Source organism: Ranitomeya imitator, chromosome 4 (genome assembly GCF_032444005.1).
Source record: "Ranitomeya imitator isolate aRanImi1 chromosome 4, aRanImi1.pri, whole genome shotgun sequence".
NCBI classification, from domain to species: domain Eukaryota; kingdom Metazoa; phylum Chordata; class Amphibia; order Anura; family Dendrobatidae; genus Ranitomeya; species Ranitomeya imitator.
In genome coordinates this window covers 233,312,465-233,332,672 of record NC_091285.1, presented here as the reverse complement: position 1 = coordinate 233,332,672, position 20,208 = coordinate 233,312,465, and the positions used below count along the sequence as shown (strand labels likewise).

The window sequence follows — 20,208 nt, the reverse complement described above, 5'->3', positions numbered from 1 at the left end:
ACCTCAGCCCATCTTGCCCAAACACACTGCACAAAAAAACTTCATACAATTCCAAAAACTACTTGCTCTTTATCCACCTACTCCTTCTGATCTCGGGGGATATCTCCCCCAACTCTGGTCCACCATCCTCCAACCTCAACCCCTATCCTACCTCGTATCATAACCACACTAATCTTATTAATATTACTTGCACTCCTTCATATCCTTCTTTTAATTGTGCCCTTTGGAATCCACGGTCTGTATGTAACAAACGTCCTTTTCTGCACAATTACTTTCTGAACAACTCTATGAATCTACAATACTACACCGGAGATACACGATTATACATATTAGTCCAAAAATTTTTTTTAACAGAACACATTGAGCACAATGATAAACACACCAGGGCCTGCCGGATGATAAAACCAGGCCACAAACAATGTACAGTTCAAGATATATATTTTATTTGTACAAAAAAAGAATAAAAACATTCATATATTAACAATACAATCTCATAATGTGGAAAAATACCTCCGAACCAATATCTGGTTTAAAGTGCGGTGCATCAGGGGCGGACCTACCGCCGGTTCAACCGGTGCAGCCGCACCGGGACCCGGAGGTGGAGGGGGGCCCTTGCAGGCAGGGGCATACAGGGCCCCAGCTTTCTGCTGCCGCTGTAGATCGATGCAGGCTCGGGCCCGCACTGTATTAGCAGTGTACAAGCGCCGGCCGGCATCCCCTATTGCAGATAGCAGCAGGCTGTGTGTCTGCTGATCTGACGTCACCTGCGCGCCTGTTTCACTCTGCCGGAGGCCTGGAGAGGAGAGAAGAAGTTGGCAGAGAGCGAGCCAGGGGTTCGGGGCAGGAGGTATGTGACAGGCTTCATCTAATTCCTGCTTTCTTATCTGCTTTCTGTAGAGGATCTATCTGTACTGTACTGAGATTTATTACACCATCTTAAACTTACATACAGATAAGGTCCCAGCTCCAGTGTCACCCGATCTGTATGAAAGCTGAAGCTGCAGCAATGAGTCACAGCAATATACTACGTGGCTCTGCTGTATACTATCTGTCTGGGCAATATACTACGTGGCTCTGCTGTATACTATCTGTCTGGGCAATATACTACGTGGCTCTGCTGTATACTATCTGTCTGGGCAATATACTACGTGGCTCTGCTGTATACTATCTGTCTGGGCAATATACTACGTGGCTCTGCTGTATACTATGTGTCTGGGCAATATACTACGTGGCTCTGCTGTATACTATGTGTCTGGGCAATATACTACGTGGCTCTGCTGTATACTATGTGTCTGGGCAATATACTACGTGGCTCTGCTGTATACTATGTGTCTGGGCAATATACTACGTGGCTCTGCTGTATACTATGTGTCTGGGCAATATACTACGTGGCTCTGCTGTATACTATGTGTCTGGGCAATATACTACGTGGCTCTGCTGTATACTATGTGTCTGGGCAATATACTACGTGGCTCTGCTGTATACTATGTGTCTAGGCAATATACTATGTGGCTCTGCTGTATACTATGTGTCTGGGCAATATACTACGTGGCTCTGCTGTATACTATGTGTCTGGGCAATATTCTATGTGGCTCTGCTGTATACTATGTGTCTGGCAATATACTACGTGGCTCTTCTGTATACTATGTGTCTGGGCAATATACTACGTGGCTCTTCTGTATACTATGTGGCTGGGCAATATACTATGTGGCTGGGCAATATACTATGTGGCTGGGCAATATACTATGTGGCTGGGCAATATACTACGTCGCTGGGCAATACACAATGTAACTGGGCAATATACTACGTCGCTGGGCAATATACTACGTGTCTGGGCAATATACTACGTGGCTGGGCAATATACTATGTAACTTGACAATATACTACGTCGCTGGGCAATATACTACGTCGCCAGGCAATATACTACGTAACTGGGCAATATACTACGTGGCTGGGCAATATACTACGTGTCTGGGCAATATACTACGTGGCTCTGCTGTATACTATGTGGCTGGGCAATATACTACGTGGCTCTGCTGTATACTATGTGGCTGGGCAATATACTATGTGGCTGGGCAATATACTACGTCGCTGGGCAATATACAATGTAACTGGGCAATATACTACGTCGCTGGGCAATATACTACGTAACTGGGCAATATACTGCGTTGCTGGGCAATATACTACGTCGCTAGGCAATATACTACGTAACTGGGCAATATACTACGTGGCTGGGCAATATACTACGTGGCTGGGCAATATACTATGTAACTTGACAATATACTACGTCGCTGGGCAATATACTACGTCGCCAGGCAATATACTACGTAACTGGGCAATATACTACGTGGCTGGGCAATATACTACGTGGCTGGGCAATATACTACGTGGCTCTGCTGTATACTACGTGGCTGGGCAATATACTACGTGGCTGGGTAATATACTACGTGGCTGGGCAATATACTATGTGGCTGGGCAATATACTATGTGGCTCTGCTGTATACTATGTGGCTGGGCAATATACTACGTCGCTGGGCAATACACAATGTAACTGGGCAATATACTACGTCGCTAGGCAATATACTATGTAACTTAACAATATACTACGTCGCTGGGCAATATACTACGTCACCAGGCAATATACTACGTAACTGGGCAATATACTACGTGGCCAGGCAATATACTACGTGGCTGGGCAATATACTACATGACTTGGCAATATACTACGTGGCTCTGCTGTATACTATGTGGCTGGGCAATATACTACGTAACTGGGCAATATACTACGTCGCTAGGCAATATACTACGTAACTTGACAATATACTACGTCGCTGGGCAATACACTACATCGCCAGGCAATATACTACGTAACTGGGCAATATACTACGTGGCTGGGCAATATACTACGTGACTGGCCAATATACTATGTGGCTGGGCAATATACTACGTGCCTGGCCAATATACTACATAACTGGGCAATATACTACGTGGCTGTGCAATATACTACGTGACTGGGCAATATGCTATGTGGCTGGGCAATATACTACATAACTGGACAATATACTACGTGGATGGGCAATATACTACGTGGCTGGGCAATATTCTACCTGTCTGCTGTATACTATGTGGCTGGGCAATATACTATGTCGCTGGTCAATATGCTACGTGGCTGGGCAATATACTATGTGGCTGGGCAATATACTATGTGGCTGGGCAATATACTATGTGGCTGGGCAATATACTACGTGGCTGGGCAATATACTACGTGGCTGGGCAATATACTACGTGGCTGGGCAATATACTACGTGACTGGCCAATATACTACGTGGCTGGGCAATATACTACGTGCCTGGCCAATATACTACATAACTGGGCAATATACTACGTGGCTGGACAATATTCTACGTGTCTGCTGTATACTATGTGGCTGGGCAATATACTATGTCGCTGGTCAATATGCTACGTTGCTGGGCAATATACTATGTGGCTGGGCAATATACTATGTGGCTGGGCAATATACTATGTGGCTGGGAAATATACTACGTGGCTGGGCAATATACTACGTGACTGGCCAATATACTACGTGGCTGGCCAATATACTACGTGGCTGGGCAATATACTACGTGCCTGGCCAATATACTACATAACTGGGCAATATACTACGTGGCTGTGCAATATACTACGTGACTGGGCAATTTGCTATGTGGCTGGGCAATATACTACATAAATGGACAATATACTACGTGGCTGGGCAATATTCTACGTGTCTGCTGTATACTATGTGGCTGGGCAATATACTATGTCGCTGGTCAATATGCTACGTGGCTCGGCAATATACTACGTGGCTGGGCAATATACTATGTGCCTGGGCAATATACTACGTGGCTGGGCAATATACTACGTGGCTGGCCAATATACTACGTGGCTGGGCAATATACTACGTGCCTGGCCAATATACTACATAACTGGGCAATATACTACGTGACTGGGCAATATGGTATGTGGCTGGGCAATATACTACATAACTGGACAATATACTACGTGGCTGGGCAATATTCTACGTGTCTGCTGTATACTATGTGGCTGGGCAATATACTATGTCGCTGGTCAATATGCTACGTGGCTGGGAAATATAGTACGTGGCTGGGCAATATACTATGTGGCTGGGCAATATACTATGTGGCTGGGCAATAAAATATGTGGCTGGGCAATATACTATGTGGCTGGGCAATATACTACGTGGCTGGGCAATATACTACGTGGCTGGGCAATATACTACATGACTGGCCAATATACTACGTGGCTGGGCAATATACTACGTGCCTGGCCAATATACTACATAACTGGGCAATATACTACGTGGCTGTGCAATATACTACGTGACTGGGCAACATGCTATGTGGCTGGGCAATATACTACATAACTGGACAATATACTACGTGGCTGGGCAATATTCTACGTGTCTGCTGTATACTATGTGGCTGGGCAATATACTATGTCACTGGTCAATATGCTACGTGGCTGGGCAATGTACTATGTGGCTGGGAAATATACTACGTGGCTGGGCAATATACTACGTGGCTGGGCAATATACTACGTGGCTGGGCAATATACTACGTGGCTGGGCAATATACTACGTGGCTGGGCAATATTCTACGTGTCTGCTGTATACTACGTGGCTCTGTGCTGTATACTATGTCGCTGTGCAATATACTACGTGGCTGGGCAATATACTACGTGACTGGGCAATATACTATGTGGACATGCATATTCTAGAATACCCGATGCGTTAGAATCGGGCCACCATCTAGTATATTATAATGTGAGTTCCTGCAGCCTGGTCAGTGCTCAGTGCATGTAACACTATATATGTGCACATAGTACAGTACAGTGGTGGCAAACCTACAGTACAGTGGTGGCGAACCTATGGCACGGGTGCTAGAGGGGGCACGCGTGCCATCTCCTCAAAACTAGCTCCGCCATCACTTTTCTCAGCCCGCGTGTAATCTCCCAGACCCTCATCACTAGCACCACAGCCACTCTGCTCCTAAGGGTAAGGTTCCACTATCAGGATTGCCGACGCTTTGGACGGAGCGGAAAACTCACTCCGCCCAAAGCGCCGCTCCCTTCTATACGCCCGGTGATTCCGGATGTGTTCATTGCACATATCCGGAATCTCCGCACCCCATTCATAAGACCCTGTGATTTACCTTGCGGCGACACAAGGTAAACAGACATGCTGCGTTCTAAAAAGACGCACCGCATGTCCGGAAACGCAGGGCCGCCGGATGCGTGTTCACACGCATAGTGGAGACGGGATTTCATAAAATCACCTCCACTATATTGTAATATCTGGACGCTGCGGATTGAATGCTGCGGTTGTACGCAGCATTCAATCCGCAGCTAATCCGGATGTAATCTGGACAGTGGACATGCACCCCAACTCTCCCATCAGGCCGCACGCCGTTCCATCAGTCTGCGCTCTTGCTGAGGACGGGGATGGTGCGCGATCTGAGTAGAGTGACGGCGGCACTATTGCCGAGATGGTGCACATGCCCACAGGTAGGACTGATATATGAAGAGACTAGATCAGTGTTGGAACGGACAGAGGTGAGTATTTTTTTTGTAATGCAATGCCATTACACAGTATGGAGCAGTATATGGGGCCATTATACTGTATGTAGCATCATGTGGGGCCATTATACTGTATGCAGCATCATATGTGGCCATAATAATGTATGCAGCATCATATTTGGCCATTATGCTGTATGCAGCATCATGTGGGGCTATTATATTGTATGCATCATCATGTGGGGCCATTATATTGTATGCATCATCATGTGGGGCCATTATACAGTATTAAGCATCATCATGTGGGGTCATTATACAGTATGGAGCATCATATGTGGCCATTATACTGTATGTATCATGTGGGGCCATTATAAAGTATGCATCATCATGTGGGGCCATTATACAGTATGCATCATCATGTGGGGCCATTATACAGTATTGAGCATCAACATGTGGGGCCATTATACAGTATGGAGCATCATATGTGGCCATTATACAGTATGGATCATCATGTGTGGCCATTATACAGTATGGATCATCATGTGTGGCCATTATACAGTATGGAGCATCATGTGTGGCCATTATACAGTATGGAGCATCATGTAGGGCCATTATACAGTATGGAGCATCATATGTGGCCATTATACAGTACACAGCATCATGTGGGGCCATTATACAGTATGAAGCATCATGTGTGGCCATTGCACAGTAGGCAGCATCATATATGGCCATTATACAGTATGGAGCATCATGTGTGGCCATTATACAGTATGGAGCATCATGTGTGGCCATTATACAGTATGGAGCATCATGTGGGGCCATTATACAGTATGGAGCACTTTGTGAGGCCCATTTCACTGTATGGAGGAATATGTGAATATAGTTTGACATGCCTGGCTTAAAGGGTTATTCTCATCATGATAAAGGGTTACAGTTGCAAAGAGGTTGTAAAAAACAAACAACTTGGCAATATTACTTTGGAATAAAAATCCTCTTCATTCTCAAGAACAGACCTCCACTGCAATCGGTGGCTAGTATCTTTGGCTTGGAGTGCAGTGCTTACAAGCTCTTTGCTATGGCGTGCTAATGTAGGAGATTTTCTAATCTAAAACCACAGTATTCCGGTTAAATTGCTGTGTTGGCACTTTGCAATAAATACCGTAAGTGGATTTTAGATTGCAGTTTGGGCACTCGGTCTCTAAAAGGTTCGCCATCAGTGGTATAGTACATAACACCCAGTACACAGATTAGTATATGGCTCATATATAACAGACCTGGGCAAAATGTGGAAATCGGACCGGGCTATCTGTGATAACAAAACACCCGGAAACACTGGTCCGCAGGTCGCAATATACAGCTGACCTGCATCCAGATTTCATCGGGGACTCTGTGAGGGCAAAAATTGTATATAGGGAGAGCTGTGTGGGGGCTCCCTGTAGTACGTCTTTTACATGATACTGTTGTATGGAATAATGCAGTCTACTACACGATTCCATACTTTTATTTGTAGTATTTTATCAGATACCAGACATATAATGTAATACAATATATAGGTACATGGTCAGGCTCTGCCGGTTCCCACAGTAATCACATAACCAAGAGGATCCACTTCGCACACTTGCTGTCTTGTGCCAACTAGAGAGTCTGCAGTGTTCTATTCACTGACAGCGAACACTAGTTGTCACCTGACTGCAAGTCTGACTGCACTGGAACCAGCAGAACCAAATCTTAACCTTTGATAATGAGGGAAATCTGGTTTGTTGCTCGGAGCCAGATTGCTCTCATCATAAGCAGCATGCTGGGCAGGGCGGGGGGGCCCAGACACATTTCCTGCACAGGGGCCCAAAGCTGTCAGTGTCCGCCACTGCGGTGCATAAAAGCTAAACAACAACCCCTCTAAAGTACATAGTGTGGTAAATATAAATCAATTTATTCCTGGTTGTTGCTGCTTAATTGTAATCTCTAGGTCCACCTGAAGCAAAACATTCGGTCTAATAAAGTGTCAGTGTGTTACCATAATTACTTAAACGCCAGCCAATAAGGCTTATTTGACTCGTGTATCTCCGGTGGAGTATTGTTATTGTTGAGTCGCCTGATATATATTACCAACTGACGTCTATGTTTATATAACTCTATGAATCTGTTGGCCCTCACTAAAACCTGGATTCAGGATTCTGACACTGTCTCCCCTGCTGCCATTTCCCATGGTGGCCTACAATTCTCCCATTCCCCGAGACCCACAAACAGACATGGATGTGGAGTCGGCATACTCCTGTCCCCACAATGGACCTTCCAGGTCATCCCCCCATTCCATCACTCTCATTCCCTTCTTTTGAGGTCCACACCATCAGGCTCTTTCATCCCCTCTCCCTCAGAGTAGAGGTCATATATCAGCCCCCAGGCTCACCCACCCAGCTCCTTAACCACTTCTCAGCCTGGCTGCCGCACTTCATGTCCTCAGAACTCCCAACCCTTATCCTGGGAGACTTCAACATCCCCATAAACAACCCCACTTCCACATCTGCATCCCAGCTTCTATCACTAACCACTTCTCTCGGCCTATCACAGCTCTCAACCTCTGAAACACACAAAGACAGAAACACCCTTGACCTGGTCTTCGCCCAGCTCTGCTCAATCTTGTACCTAGATAACTCACCGCTTCCCCTCTCTGACCACAACATTCTCTCCTTCACGCTCACAATCCCTCGCCCACCCCAGTACACTCCTACCTACCACACATTCAGAAATCTACACGCCATTAACGCCATATACTTTCAGACTCCTTACACTTATCACTGTCCCCAATCTCCTCTTTTTCCTGTCATGATCTGGCTGTACACCATTACAATGACACTCTTAGAACCACCCTGGACCAAGTAGTGCCTCTCACCCTCAGAACCTCCAAGCACTGAGTAAAACAGCCCTGGTTCACAACGCAAACCCGATTTCTCCAGTGATGCTCTTGGTGTGCTGAATGCTTATGGAGAAAAATTCGCACACCAGGAGACTTCATCCACTTCAAATTTATGTTAAGAACCTAAAATTCTGCCCTTCACCACCCCAAACAGACCTACTAAACCACCCTGATCTCCTCACTATCCAACAACCCTAAGAAACTTTTTGACACCTTTCACTCCCTCCTCAGGCCAAAAGCACAAGTCCCTATCACAGACATTTGTGCTGATGACCTGGCCTCCCACTTGATAGAGAAAATAGATAATATCTATCAGGGAATCCGCTCCCAGCCACTAAGTGCTGTGACTCCTATCCCTCCCTGCATTTCCCCTGGCTCACTCTCCATATTCGATCCCATCACCGAAGAAGAAGCCACCCGACTCCTCTCTTCTTCTCGTCCGACTACATGCACTACTGACCCCATTCCCTCTCATCTCCTATAGTCTCTCTCCAGTCGTCACAACTCACCTAACTACAAACTTTAATCTATCCCTCTCCTCAAGCATTTTTTCATCCTCCTTCAAACACTCTATCATTACTCCACTCCATTACTAAAGAAACCCACCCTCGACCCATCCTGCACAAATAACTACAGACCAGTCTCCAATCTCCCCTTCATCTCTAAACTTTTGGAGCGCCTGATCTACTCCTGCCTTACCCGTTACCTCTCCACTCACTCCCTCCTAGACTCTTCACATTCTGGCTTCCACCCCCTACACTCGACAGAAACTGCACTCATCAAAGTGACCAATGACCCTCTGACAGCAAAGTGTAACGGTGACCACTGTCTGCTCATTCTTCTCAATCTCTCTAAAGCTTTTGACCACCCTCTCCTACTCTCTAGGCTCCAGTCACTAGGCATTAAGGACACTGCTCTCTCCTGGTTCTCTGCCTACCTTTCTGACCGCTCCTTCAGTGTTCTGTTCTCTGGCTCCACTTCATCTCCTCTTCCTCTCACTGTTGGGGTACCTCAGGGCTCAGTCCTTGGCCCCCTTCTCTTCTCTCTCTACACGGCCCCAATTGGACAGACCATCAACAGATTTGGCTTTCAGTACCATCTTTATGCCGATGACACACGACTATATACGTCAGCCCCTGACCTTACTCCCGCTGTACTGCAGAACGCCAGTGACTGTCTGTCCGCAGTCTCAAACACCAGGTCTGCTTTCTATCTGAAACTCAACCTCTCCAAAACTGATCTTCTTCTGCTCCCACCGTATACTAATCTCCCTAAACCTGACATTTCCCTTTCCGTGGGTGGCACCATAATAACACCCCAGCAGCAGGCGCGATTTTTGGTTGTTATGTTTTACACCAATCTCTCTTTCAGCTACCATATACAATCTCTTGCCTGCTCGTGCCGCTTACACCTAAAGAACATCTCTAGAATCCGCCCTTTTCTCACCATGGAAACAACAAAAGCCCTCACTGTCACCCTGATCCACTCCTGCCTGGACTACTGTAATGCTCTATTAATTGGCCTCCCCGTTACTCAACTTTCCCCTCTTCAGTTTATCCTCAATGCAGCAGCCAGGGTCATCTACCTGGCTAATCGGTATTCAGATGAAGCAGCTCTTCGCCAGTCGTTACACTGGCTGCCCATTCATTATAGGATCCAATTCAAAGTACTTGTTCTCACTAGTGTTGAGCATTCCGATACCGCAAGTATCGGGTATCGGCCGATATTTGCGGTATCGGAATTCCGATACCGAGTTCCGATATTTTTGTGATATCGGGAATCGGTATCGGGATTTAGATTAATGTGTAAAATAAAGAATAAAAATAAAAAATATTGATATACTTACCCTCGGACGGGCCCTGTTTGTCACCGCTGCAATCGCCATGTTTTCCTTCCTATGAATGAGCTTGTTAAGTACCTTCGATGACGTCGCGGCTTGTGATTGGTCGCTGAGCGGTCACATGACCGCTCAGCGACCAATCACAAGCCGCGACGTCATCGAAAGTCATTAAAGCGCTCATTCTTAGGAAGAAAAGCATGGCGATTGCAGCGGTGACAACCAGAGCCCGTCCGAGGGTAAGTATATCAATATTTTTTTTTTTATTCTTTATTTTAGTTTCCTCTCCTTCAGACCCTGGGAACCATTACGGATACCTTCTGATATTTGTGTCCCATTGACTTGTATTGGTATCGGATATCAGTATCGGCGATATCCGATATTTTTCGGATATCGGCCGATACCATCCGATACCGATACTTTCAAATATCGGACGGTATCGCTCAACACTAGTTCTCACACACAAAGCTCTCCACAGTGCAGCACCCCATACATCTCCTCCCTCATTTCTGCCTATCGACCTAACCGACCACTGCGCTCTGCAAACGACTTTCGACTAACCTCTGCACTAATCTTTTGAGGATTTTGTGCACTTTTGAAAAGGACACCGGTGATCAGAGGCCAGACGGAGTCCAGAGTAACGCTGCTGCCTCATTATAGTGAATGTATCCCTCGCTGGTTTCCTCAGTCACTTATAGATGAAAACCCCAAAGTAAGTGCTCAGCGTAGATCACTGTATAACTGTGATGCAAAATGTTATGTAAAATGTTCTCCATAAAATCTTCAACTCAATCCACAAAAAAGCAAGTCCCCACTCAGGTCTGTCATCTGTTAATGGAAATGTAAGGGGCTTCCACGTTACTGGTAGTGCAATGGCTCAGGAAAAGAGAAATAGCTCCTCACCCGCCAAAAGGAATTCAGCAATTCTCCACTTTCAAATCCAAATGCCCCCTCCCTTATGAGCCCCACAGTGTATCTAAACCACATATTGCATCCATGTTTGGCATTTCTAAAGTGATGAGAGTCTGACTAACGTGCTGGTGCGTGTCTCCAGAACCATGGGCCGGGCATAACGTACTGGGGATTATAACGTACCGGTCACCACAGCGTGCTGGTCACTACAATGGCAGTTTGCAATATTCACTCAGCAACATTCACTGCTGCTTGTTTCTGGAAAATACCAATGGAGCCAAAATCATCTCTACACCTGTAGATAAATTCCCCAAGGAGTAAAGTTTCCAAAATGGGATCACTTGAGGGGGGATTCTACTCTTCTAGCAATTAGGGCCTCGGTATATGGAGTCCGCAAACTGTTCTTGGAAAAGCTGTGCTTCAGGAGGCAAATAACGCTCCATTGCTCCCGAGTACTGTACAGTCAAATATGGGGTATTGCCACGTTCAGCAGAAATTGTGGTACAAATTTTGGTGCGATCTTTACCCACTTCTTGTGTGAAAATGTAAAATCTGGGGCTAAAACAAAATTTTGTTGGTTAAAAAAATTAGTTATTTTTTTTTCACTGGCCAATTGTATAAAATTCGGTGACACACCCGTGATGTCAATATGATCACTGCACCCATAGATTAATTCATTAAGAGGTGTAGTTTGTAAAATGGGGTCACTTATGAGGAGTTATGCTTTTCTGGCACCTCATGGGCTCTCCTAGTTTAATGGCACCTGCAAACTATAACAGTAAATTCTGGCACTCCTTGCCTTCTGAGCTTTGCACTGTGCCTGAATAATATTTCCTGATTACGTGTAGAGTATTGGCGCACTCAGGAAAAAATGGACCTCAGTTTTTTGTAAAAACAATTCCTATTAGTCCTTAGAAAAAATAAAAACTTGGGGCTAAAACAACATTTTAGTAGCAAAAATGTGACTTATTCTTTCTTTACCGCTCAATGGTATAAAATTCTGTTAGGCAAATGTGGTGTCAATATGATCACTGCACCCATAGATGAATTCATTGTGGAGTGTAGTTTGTAAAATGAGTTCACATATAGGGGGCTTCTGTATATAAAGTCTGCAAACTATTCTTGTAACATCTGCACTTCAAGAGGCAAATAGACCTAAGTCCAGTACTGTACAGCCATCCTGCCATCCTTGTGACAATTTAAAAATTTGAGGCTAAAACAGCATTTTAAAATTCTGTGAGGCACCTGTGGGTTCAAGGTGCAAACCACACATCCAGATAAATTCCTTGAGGGGTCTAGTTTCCATAATGGGGTCACTTGTGGGAGATTTCCACTGTTCAAGCACTTCAGGGGCTCTCTAAATGTGACATGACACGACATGACACCTGCAGAACCCTCCATCAAAATCTGTGTTCCATAACGTAACTCCATCCTTTCTGAGCACTGCCATGCGCCCAAACAGTAGGACAACTTTTAACCCTTCTAACTTCCTAACAAAAAAAAACTATATTTTAAAAATTGTGCTGATGTAATGTAGACATGTGGAAAATTGTATTTTTTTTTACTATTTTGTGTGACATAACTCTAATTTACATAGTAACATAGTAACATAGTTAGTAAGGCCGAAAAAAGACATTTGTCCATCCAGTTCAGCCTATATTCCATCATAATAAATACCCAGATCTACGTCCTTCTACAGAACCTAATAATTGTATGATACAATATTGTTCTGCTCCAGGAAGACATCCAGGCCTCTCTTGAACCCCTCGACTGAGTTCGCCATCACCACCTCCTCAGGCAAGCAATTCCAGATTCTCACTGCCCTAACAGTAAAGAATCCTCTTCTATGTTGGTGGAAAAACCTTCTCTCCTCCAGACGCAAAGAATGCCCCCTTGTGCCCGTCACCTTCCTTGGTATAAACAGATCCTCAGCGAGATATTTGTATTGTCCCCTTATATACTTATACATGGTTATTAGATCGCCCCTCAGTCGTCTTTTTTCTAGACTAAATAATCCTAATTTCGCTAATCTATCTGGGTATTGTAGTTCTCCCATCCCCTTTATTAATTTTGTTGCCCTCCTTTGTACTCTCTCTAGTTCCATTATATCCTTCCTGAGCACCGGTGCCCAAAACTGGACACAGTACTCCATGTGCGGTCTAACTAGGGATTTGTACAGAGGCAGTATAATGCTCTCATCATGTGTATCCAGACCTCTTTTAATGCACCCCATGATCCTGTTTGCCTTGGCAGCTGCTGCCTGGCACTGGCTGCTCCAGGTAAGTTTATCATTAACTAGGATCCCCAAGTCCTTCTCCCTGTCAGATTTACCCAGTGGTTTCCCGTTCAGTGTGTAATGGTGATATTGATTCCCTCTTCCCATGTGTATAACCTTACATTTATCATTGTTAAACCTCATCTGCCACCTTTCAGCCCAAGTTTCCAACTTATCCAGATCCATCTGTAGCAGAATACTATCTTCTCTTGTATTAACTGCTTTACATAGTTTTGTATCATCTGCAAATATCGATATTTTACTGTGTAAACCTTCTACCAGATCATTAATGAATATGTTGAAGAGAACAGGTCCCAATACTGACCCCTGCGGCACCCCACTGGTCACAGCGACCCAGTTAGAGACTATACCATTTATAACCACCCTCTGCTTTCTATCACTAAGCCAGTTACTAACCCATTTACACACATTTTCCCCCAGACCAAGCATTCTCATTTTGTGTACCAACCTCTTGTGCGGCACGGTATCAAACGCTTTGGAAAAATCGAGATATACCACGTCCAATGACTCACCGTGGTCCAGTCTATAGCTTACCTCTTCATAAAAACTGATTAGATTGGTTTGACAGGAGCGATTTCTCATAAACCCATGCTGATATGGAGTTAAACAGTTATTCTCATTGAGATAATCCAGAATAACATCCCTCAGAAACCCTTCAAATATTTTACCAACAATAGAGGTTAGACTTACTGGCCTATAATTTCCAGGTTCACTTTTAGAGCCCTTTTTGAATATTAGCACCACATTTGCTATGCGCCAGTCCTGCGGAACAGACCCTGTCGCTATAGAGTCACTAAAAATAAGAAATAATGGTTTATCTATTACATTACTTAGTTCTCTTAGTACTCGTGGGTGTATGCCATCCGGACCCGGAGATTTATCTATTTTAATCTTATTTAGCCGGTTTCGCACCTCTTCTTGGGTTAGATTGGTGACCCTTAATATAGGGTTTTCATTGTTTCTTGGGATTTCACCTAGCATTTCATTTTCCACCGTGAATACCGTGGAGAAGAAGGTGTTTAATATGTTAGCTTTTTCCTCGTCATCTACAACCATTCTTTCCTCACTATTTTTTAAGGGGCCTACATTTTCAATTTTTATTCTTTTACTATTGATATAGTTGAAGAACAGTTTGGGATTAGTTTTACTCTCCTTAGCAATGTGCTTCTCTGTTTCCTTTTTGGCAGCTTTAATTAGTTTTTTAGATAAAGTATTTTTCTCCCTATAGTTTTTTAGAGCTTCAATGGTGCCATCCTGCTTTAGTAGTGCAAATGCTTTCTTTTTACTGTTAATTGCCTGTCTTACTTCTTTGTTTAGCCACATTGGGTTTTTCCTATTTCTAGTCCTTTTATTCCCACAAGGTATAAACCGCTTACACTGCCTATTTAGGATGTTCTTAAACATTTCCCATTTATTATCTGTATTCTCATTTCTGAGGATATTGTCCCAGTCTACCAGATTAAGGGCATCTCTAAGCTGTTCAAACTTTGCCTTCCTAAAGTTCAATGTTTTTGTGACTCCCTGACAAGTCCCCCTAGTGAAAGACAGGTGAAACTGCACAATATTGTGGTCGCTATTTCCTAAATGCCCAACCACCTGCAGATTTGTTATTCTGTCAGGTCTATTAGATAGTATTAGGTCTAAAAGTGCTGCTCCTCTGGTTGGATTCTGCACCAATTGTGAAAGATAATTTTTCTTGGTTATTAGCAGAAACCTGTTGCCTTTATGGGTTTCACAGGTTTCTGTTTCCCAGTTAATATCCGGGTAGTTAAAGTCCCCCATAACCAGGACCTCATTATGGGTTGTAGCTTCATCTATCTGCTTTAGAAGTAGACTTTCCATGCTTTCTGTTATATTTGGGGGTTTGTAACAGACCCCAATGAGAATTTTGTTACCATTTTTCCCTCCATGAATTTCAACCCATATGGACTCGACATCCTCATTCCCTTCGCTAATATCCTCCCTTAAAGTGGACTTTAGACAAGACTTTACATAGAGACAAACCCCTCCTCCTCTCCGATTTTTACGATCCTTTCTAAACAGACTGTAACCCTGTAAGTTAACTGCCCAGTCATAGCTTTCATCTAACCATGTCTCGGTTATTCCCACTATGTCAAAGTTACCTGTAGATATTTCTGCTTCTAGTTCTTCCATCTTGTTTGTCAGGCTTCTGGCGTTTGCGAGCATGCAGTTTAGAGGATTTTGTTTTGTTCCAATCTCCTCACTGTGGATTGTTTTAGAAATGTTCTTACCTCCCTTCTGAGTATGTTTTCCTGGGTCGTCTTTGTTCGAGTCTAATGTTTTTCTTCCCGTCCCCTCTTCTTCTAGTTTAACGCCCTCCTGATGAGTGTAGCGAGTCTTCTGGCGAATGTGTGTTTCCCAGGTTTGTTGAGGTGTAGTCCGTCTCTGGCGAGGAGTCCATCATACCAGTAATTCACACCGTGGTCCAGGAATCCAAATCCTTGTTGTCTGCACCATCGTCTTAGCCAGTTGTTTGCATCAAGGATCCTGTTCCATCTCCTGGTGCCATGCCCGTCTACTGGAAGGATAGAAGAAAAAACTACCTGTGCATCCAGTTCCTTTACTTTCTTCCCCAACTCTTCAAAGTCCTTGCAGATTGTCGGTAGGTCCTTCCTTGCCGTGTCATTGGTGCCAACATGTATCAGAAGAAATGGGTGGACGTCCTTGGAGCTGAAGAGCTTTGGTATCCTATCGGTCACATCCTTGATCATCGCACCTGGAAGGCAGCATACTTCTCTTGCAGTTATGTCCGGTCTGCAGATGGCTGCTTCGGTGCCTCTCAGTAGTGAGTCTCCCACCACCACCACTCTTCGTTGCTTCTTGGCTGTACTTTTTGCTGTCACTTGTTGCTGTGTGCCCTTTTCTTTTTTGCTTGCTGGTATTGCTTCATTCTTAGGTGTGCCATCTTCATCCTCTACAAAGATTTGATATCGGTTCTTCAGTTGTGTGGTTGGTGATTTCTCCATGGTCTTCTTGCTTCTTTTGGTCACATGCTTCCACTCATCTGCTTTTGGAGGTTCTCTGACACTTTTTGCACCTTCAGTGACCAGTAGAGATGCTTCTGTTCTGTCTAGAAAGTCTTCATTCTCTTTGATGAGTTTCAAAGTTGCTATTCTTTCTTCCAGACCCCGCACCTTTTCTTCTAAAAGGGCCACTAGTCTACACTTCTGACAGGTGAAATTGGATTCTTCTTCTGGTCGATCTGTGAACATGTAGCACATGCTGCAGCTCACCATGTAGGTTGTCACATCTGCCATGTTGCTCCTAGATCCTGCTGACTTGCTGTGTGTTTTCCTTCTTGTGTAATCTACTCAGCCAAGCTCTCTTGCAATAATGTCCTACAGGCAAAAATTGGTGATGCTTTCGAAGCAGCTGGTCCCGGCTGTACCCAACGATCTTCTAGCTTAGGGAGACTTCGCTTCTCCCAGAAGGCACCTGGAATATGCAAATTAGCCTCCTGAAGCTTGAATCCCTGGTTTGGTGATGCTTTCGAAGCAGCTGGTCCCGGCTGTACCCAACGATCTTCTAGCTTAGGGAGACTTCGCTTCTCCCAGAAGGCACCTGGAATATGCAAATTAGCCTCCTGAAGCTTGAATCCCTGGTTTGGTGATGCTTTCGAAGCAGCTGGTCCCGGCTGTACCCAACGATCTTCTAGCTTAGGGAGACTTCGCTTCTCCCAGAAGGCACCTGGAATATGCAAATTAGCCTCCTGAAGCTTGAATCCCTGGTTTGGTGATGCTTTCGAAGCAGCTGGTCCCGGCTGTACCCAACGATCTTCTAGCTTAGGGAGACTTCGCTTCTCCCAGAAGGCACCTGGAATATGCAAATTAGCCTCCTGAAGCTTGAATCCCTGGTTTGGTGATGCTTTCGAAGCAGCTGGTCCCGGCTGTACCCAACGATCTTCTAGCTTAGGGAGACTTCGCTTCTCCCAGAAGGCACCTGGAATATGCAAATTAGCCTCCTGAAGCTTGAATCCCTGGTTTGAAGCTTGAATCCCTTTCATTTTAATGGCATAAAAATGAAATTTTAAAAATTGCAAAATTTACGTCAAATTTCCAATTTGTTTTTACAAACAAATGCAAGGAATATCTAAGAAAAAACTGTTTAAGAATCAGTGGAATCCTTTTAAGCATTCCAGACTGAGTTATTACCACCGGGCAGCATTGCAGCGCTGGAGTCCTGGGTTCAAGTCCCACCAAGGACAACATCTGCAAGGAGTTTGCATGTTCTCCTCGTGTTTGCGTGGGTTTCCTCCGGGTTCTCGGGTTTCCTCCCACATTCCAAAGACATACTGATAAGGAATTTAGATTGAGAGCCCCATCGAGACTCAGATTATTATTACTATTATTATTATAAAGTGACACTGGTCTGAATTGTAAACTTGGCCAGGTCATGAAGGTGAAAACAGGCTTGGGGGTAAATGGATTAATTCCTAAATGAAATGGCAGTGACCCAAGCAAATTCAAACAAAACGTTCTTTTATTGTGTTGCTTCACACAGTCAATATAATATACGGCTTCTTCATACAGTCCATTAATAATGCATGGCTATATGATGCAGTCAATACACAGGCCGAATTTCCCTCTGTCTAGTTTCCCTGGGTGACCGCACGCCGGTAACAAGTCTCTGCACTCACTCAGCGCACTGCACTCTTTATCCTCTGGAGTGCAGCCGGGTACATATAAGACAGCCCAAGACGCAGGGTGTCAGTCTCTCTGGTTCCTTTAGCCTCTGTGCTGCTCCACACAGAGAGAGCTCTGCAGACAACTGCCCTGTCTGCTTCCAAGAACACACTGACACCCCTCCCCCACTACTACAGGGCTTTTTAATCAGTCACTGCTTCACTATTCTAATTACAGCCACATCTGTGTCTGTAGTACGCCCTCATGGCCTCACTACGTTTCCATGCACATTCTGGAGAGCACATACAGCGCCTAGCTGTAACAGGGGTCACTGCCTCACAACAGTTATCAGGCAAAACTTACAAGGCATTGAGTTCAATATTTCCACTAGTGACCATGCTAGTGACCAAATAACAACACAAGACAGGAAGTGTTATCATAGGGATTTTGAAACATCAGGATGGTGTTTAATAATTCTAATTTAACTTTTTTTGTAGTAAAATAGACTTTAGTGTGAAGTATATAGGAACTCCTTGTTAAAAATTACATTTAAGAAGATGATCCTATGAAAATGTTCTTCTTACTGATGCTTCAGTTTGTAAAACCTATATTATTAAACACTCGTATTTAAGTAATTCTTAATTAATATGAGCAGTCCTGTGTTCAAAATCCTCATCTCTTGGTCAGATGTAAGTGGTTACAAAGAGCGTCAGTCTCCTCTCACTGGAGGACCCATAATGTATGGCAAAGACAGCCCAATGATGTGAATGGATATATGTGTATGAGTGGTTGAGCTTAGAATGTATGGACTCTTGGTGGTGTGTGTGTGTGTGTGTGTGTGTTGTATGTTCTCTGTATATTTCACAGGGATATCATGACAGAGAGCAGTCAGAAGATTGCAGCATCTGCCTACGCGTGCACCTGCATTGGATGGATCTGCTTTGTCTTCTAGTTAGCTGTGCAGATTTCCCTTGTTCTGATGTTGCAAGGTTTATGCTGTGCAGATTTCGCTTGCTCTTTTGTTGCAAGAGTTAAACAGTTTTGTTTGTCTCTTAAGGTACCTTCACACTGAGCAACTTTAGAACGATAACGACAGTGATCCGTGACGTTGCAGCGTCCTGGATAGCGATATCGTTGTGTTTGACACGCAGCAGCGATCAGGATCCTGCTGTGACATCGCTGGTCAGAGCTAGAAGGCCAGAACTTTATTTCGTCGCTGGATCACCCGCTGACATCGCTGAATCGGCGTGTGTGACGCCGATCCAGCAATGTCTTCACTTGTAACCAGGGTAAACATCGGGTTACTAAGCGCAGGGCCGCGCTTAGTAACCCGATGTTTACCCTGGTTACCACTGTAAATGTAAAAAAAAAAAACACTACATACTTACATTCCGGTGTCTGTCGCGTCCTCCGGCATCAGCTTCCCTGCACTGTGTCAGCGCCGGCCGGCCGTAAAGCAGAGCACAGCTGTGACGTCACCGCTCTGCTTTACGGCCGGCACTTACACAGTGCAGGGAAGCTGACACAGGGGGACGCGACAGACACCGGAATGTAAGTATGTAGTGTTTTTTTTTACACTTACAATGGTAACCAGGGTAAACATCGGGTTACTAAGCGCGGCCCTGCGCTTAGTAACCCGATGTTTACCCTGGTTACCCAGGGACTTCGGCATCATTGGTCGCTGGAGAGCTGTCTGTGTGACAGCTCTCCAGCGACCACACAACGACCAAACAGCGACGCTGCAGCGATCGGCATTGTTGTCTATATCGCTGCAGCGTCTCTTAATGTGACGGTACCTTTAGGCTACGTTCACACTAGCGTTGTGCGCCGCTGCGTCGGCGACGCAACGCACAATGCACGCAAAAACGCGGCAAAACGCACGCAAAAACGCTGCGTTTTGCGACGCATGCGTCGTTTTTTGCCGAAAATCGGACGCAAGAAAAATGCAACTTGTTGCGTTTTCTTGGTCCGACGCTTGCGGCAAAAAAGACGCATGCGTCGCACAACGCAACAAACAAAAACGCATGCGTCCCCC

General features: G+C 44.8%; 1 protein-coding gene across 1 annotated transcript in view; it reads left to right on the top strand.

Annotated features, from left to right (window-relative positions):
* Positions 1-796: 796 nt before the first annotated feature.
* The window catches only part of ACSS3 (acyl-CoA synthetase short chain family member 3), a 298,198-nt gene continuing 278,786 nt past the window's right edge, over positions 797-20,208 (top strand). Inside the window, exon 1 of the mRNA XM_069764424.1 lies at positions 797-847. The gene's annotated coding sequence lies outside the window, so the exon portion shown is untranslated. The remainder of the gene's footprint in view (positions 848-20,208) is intronic.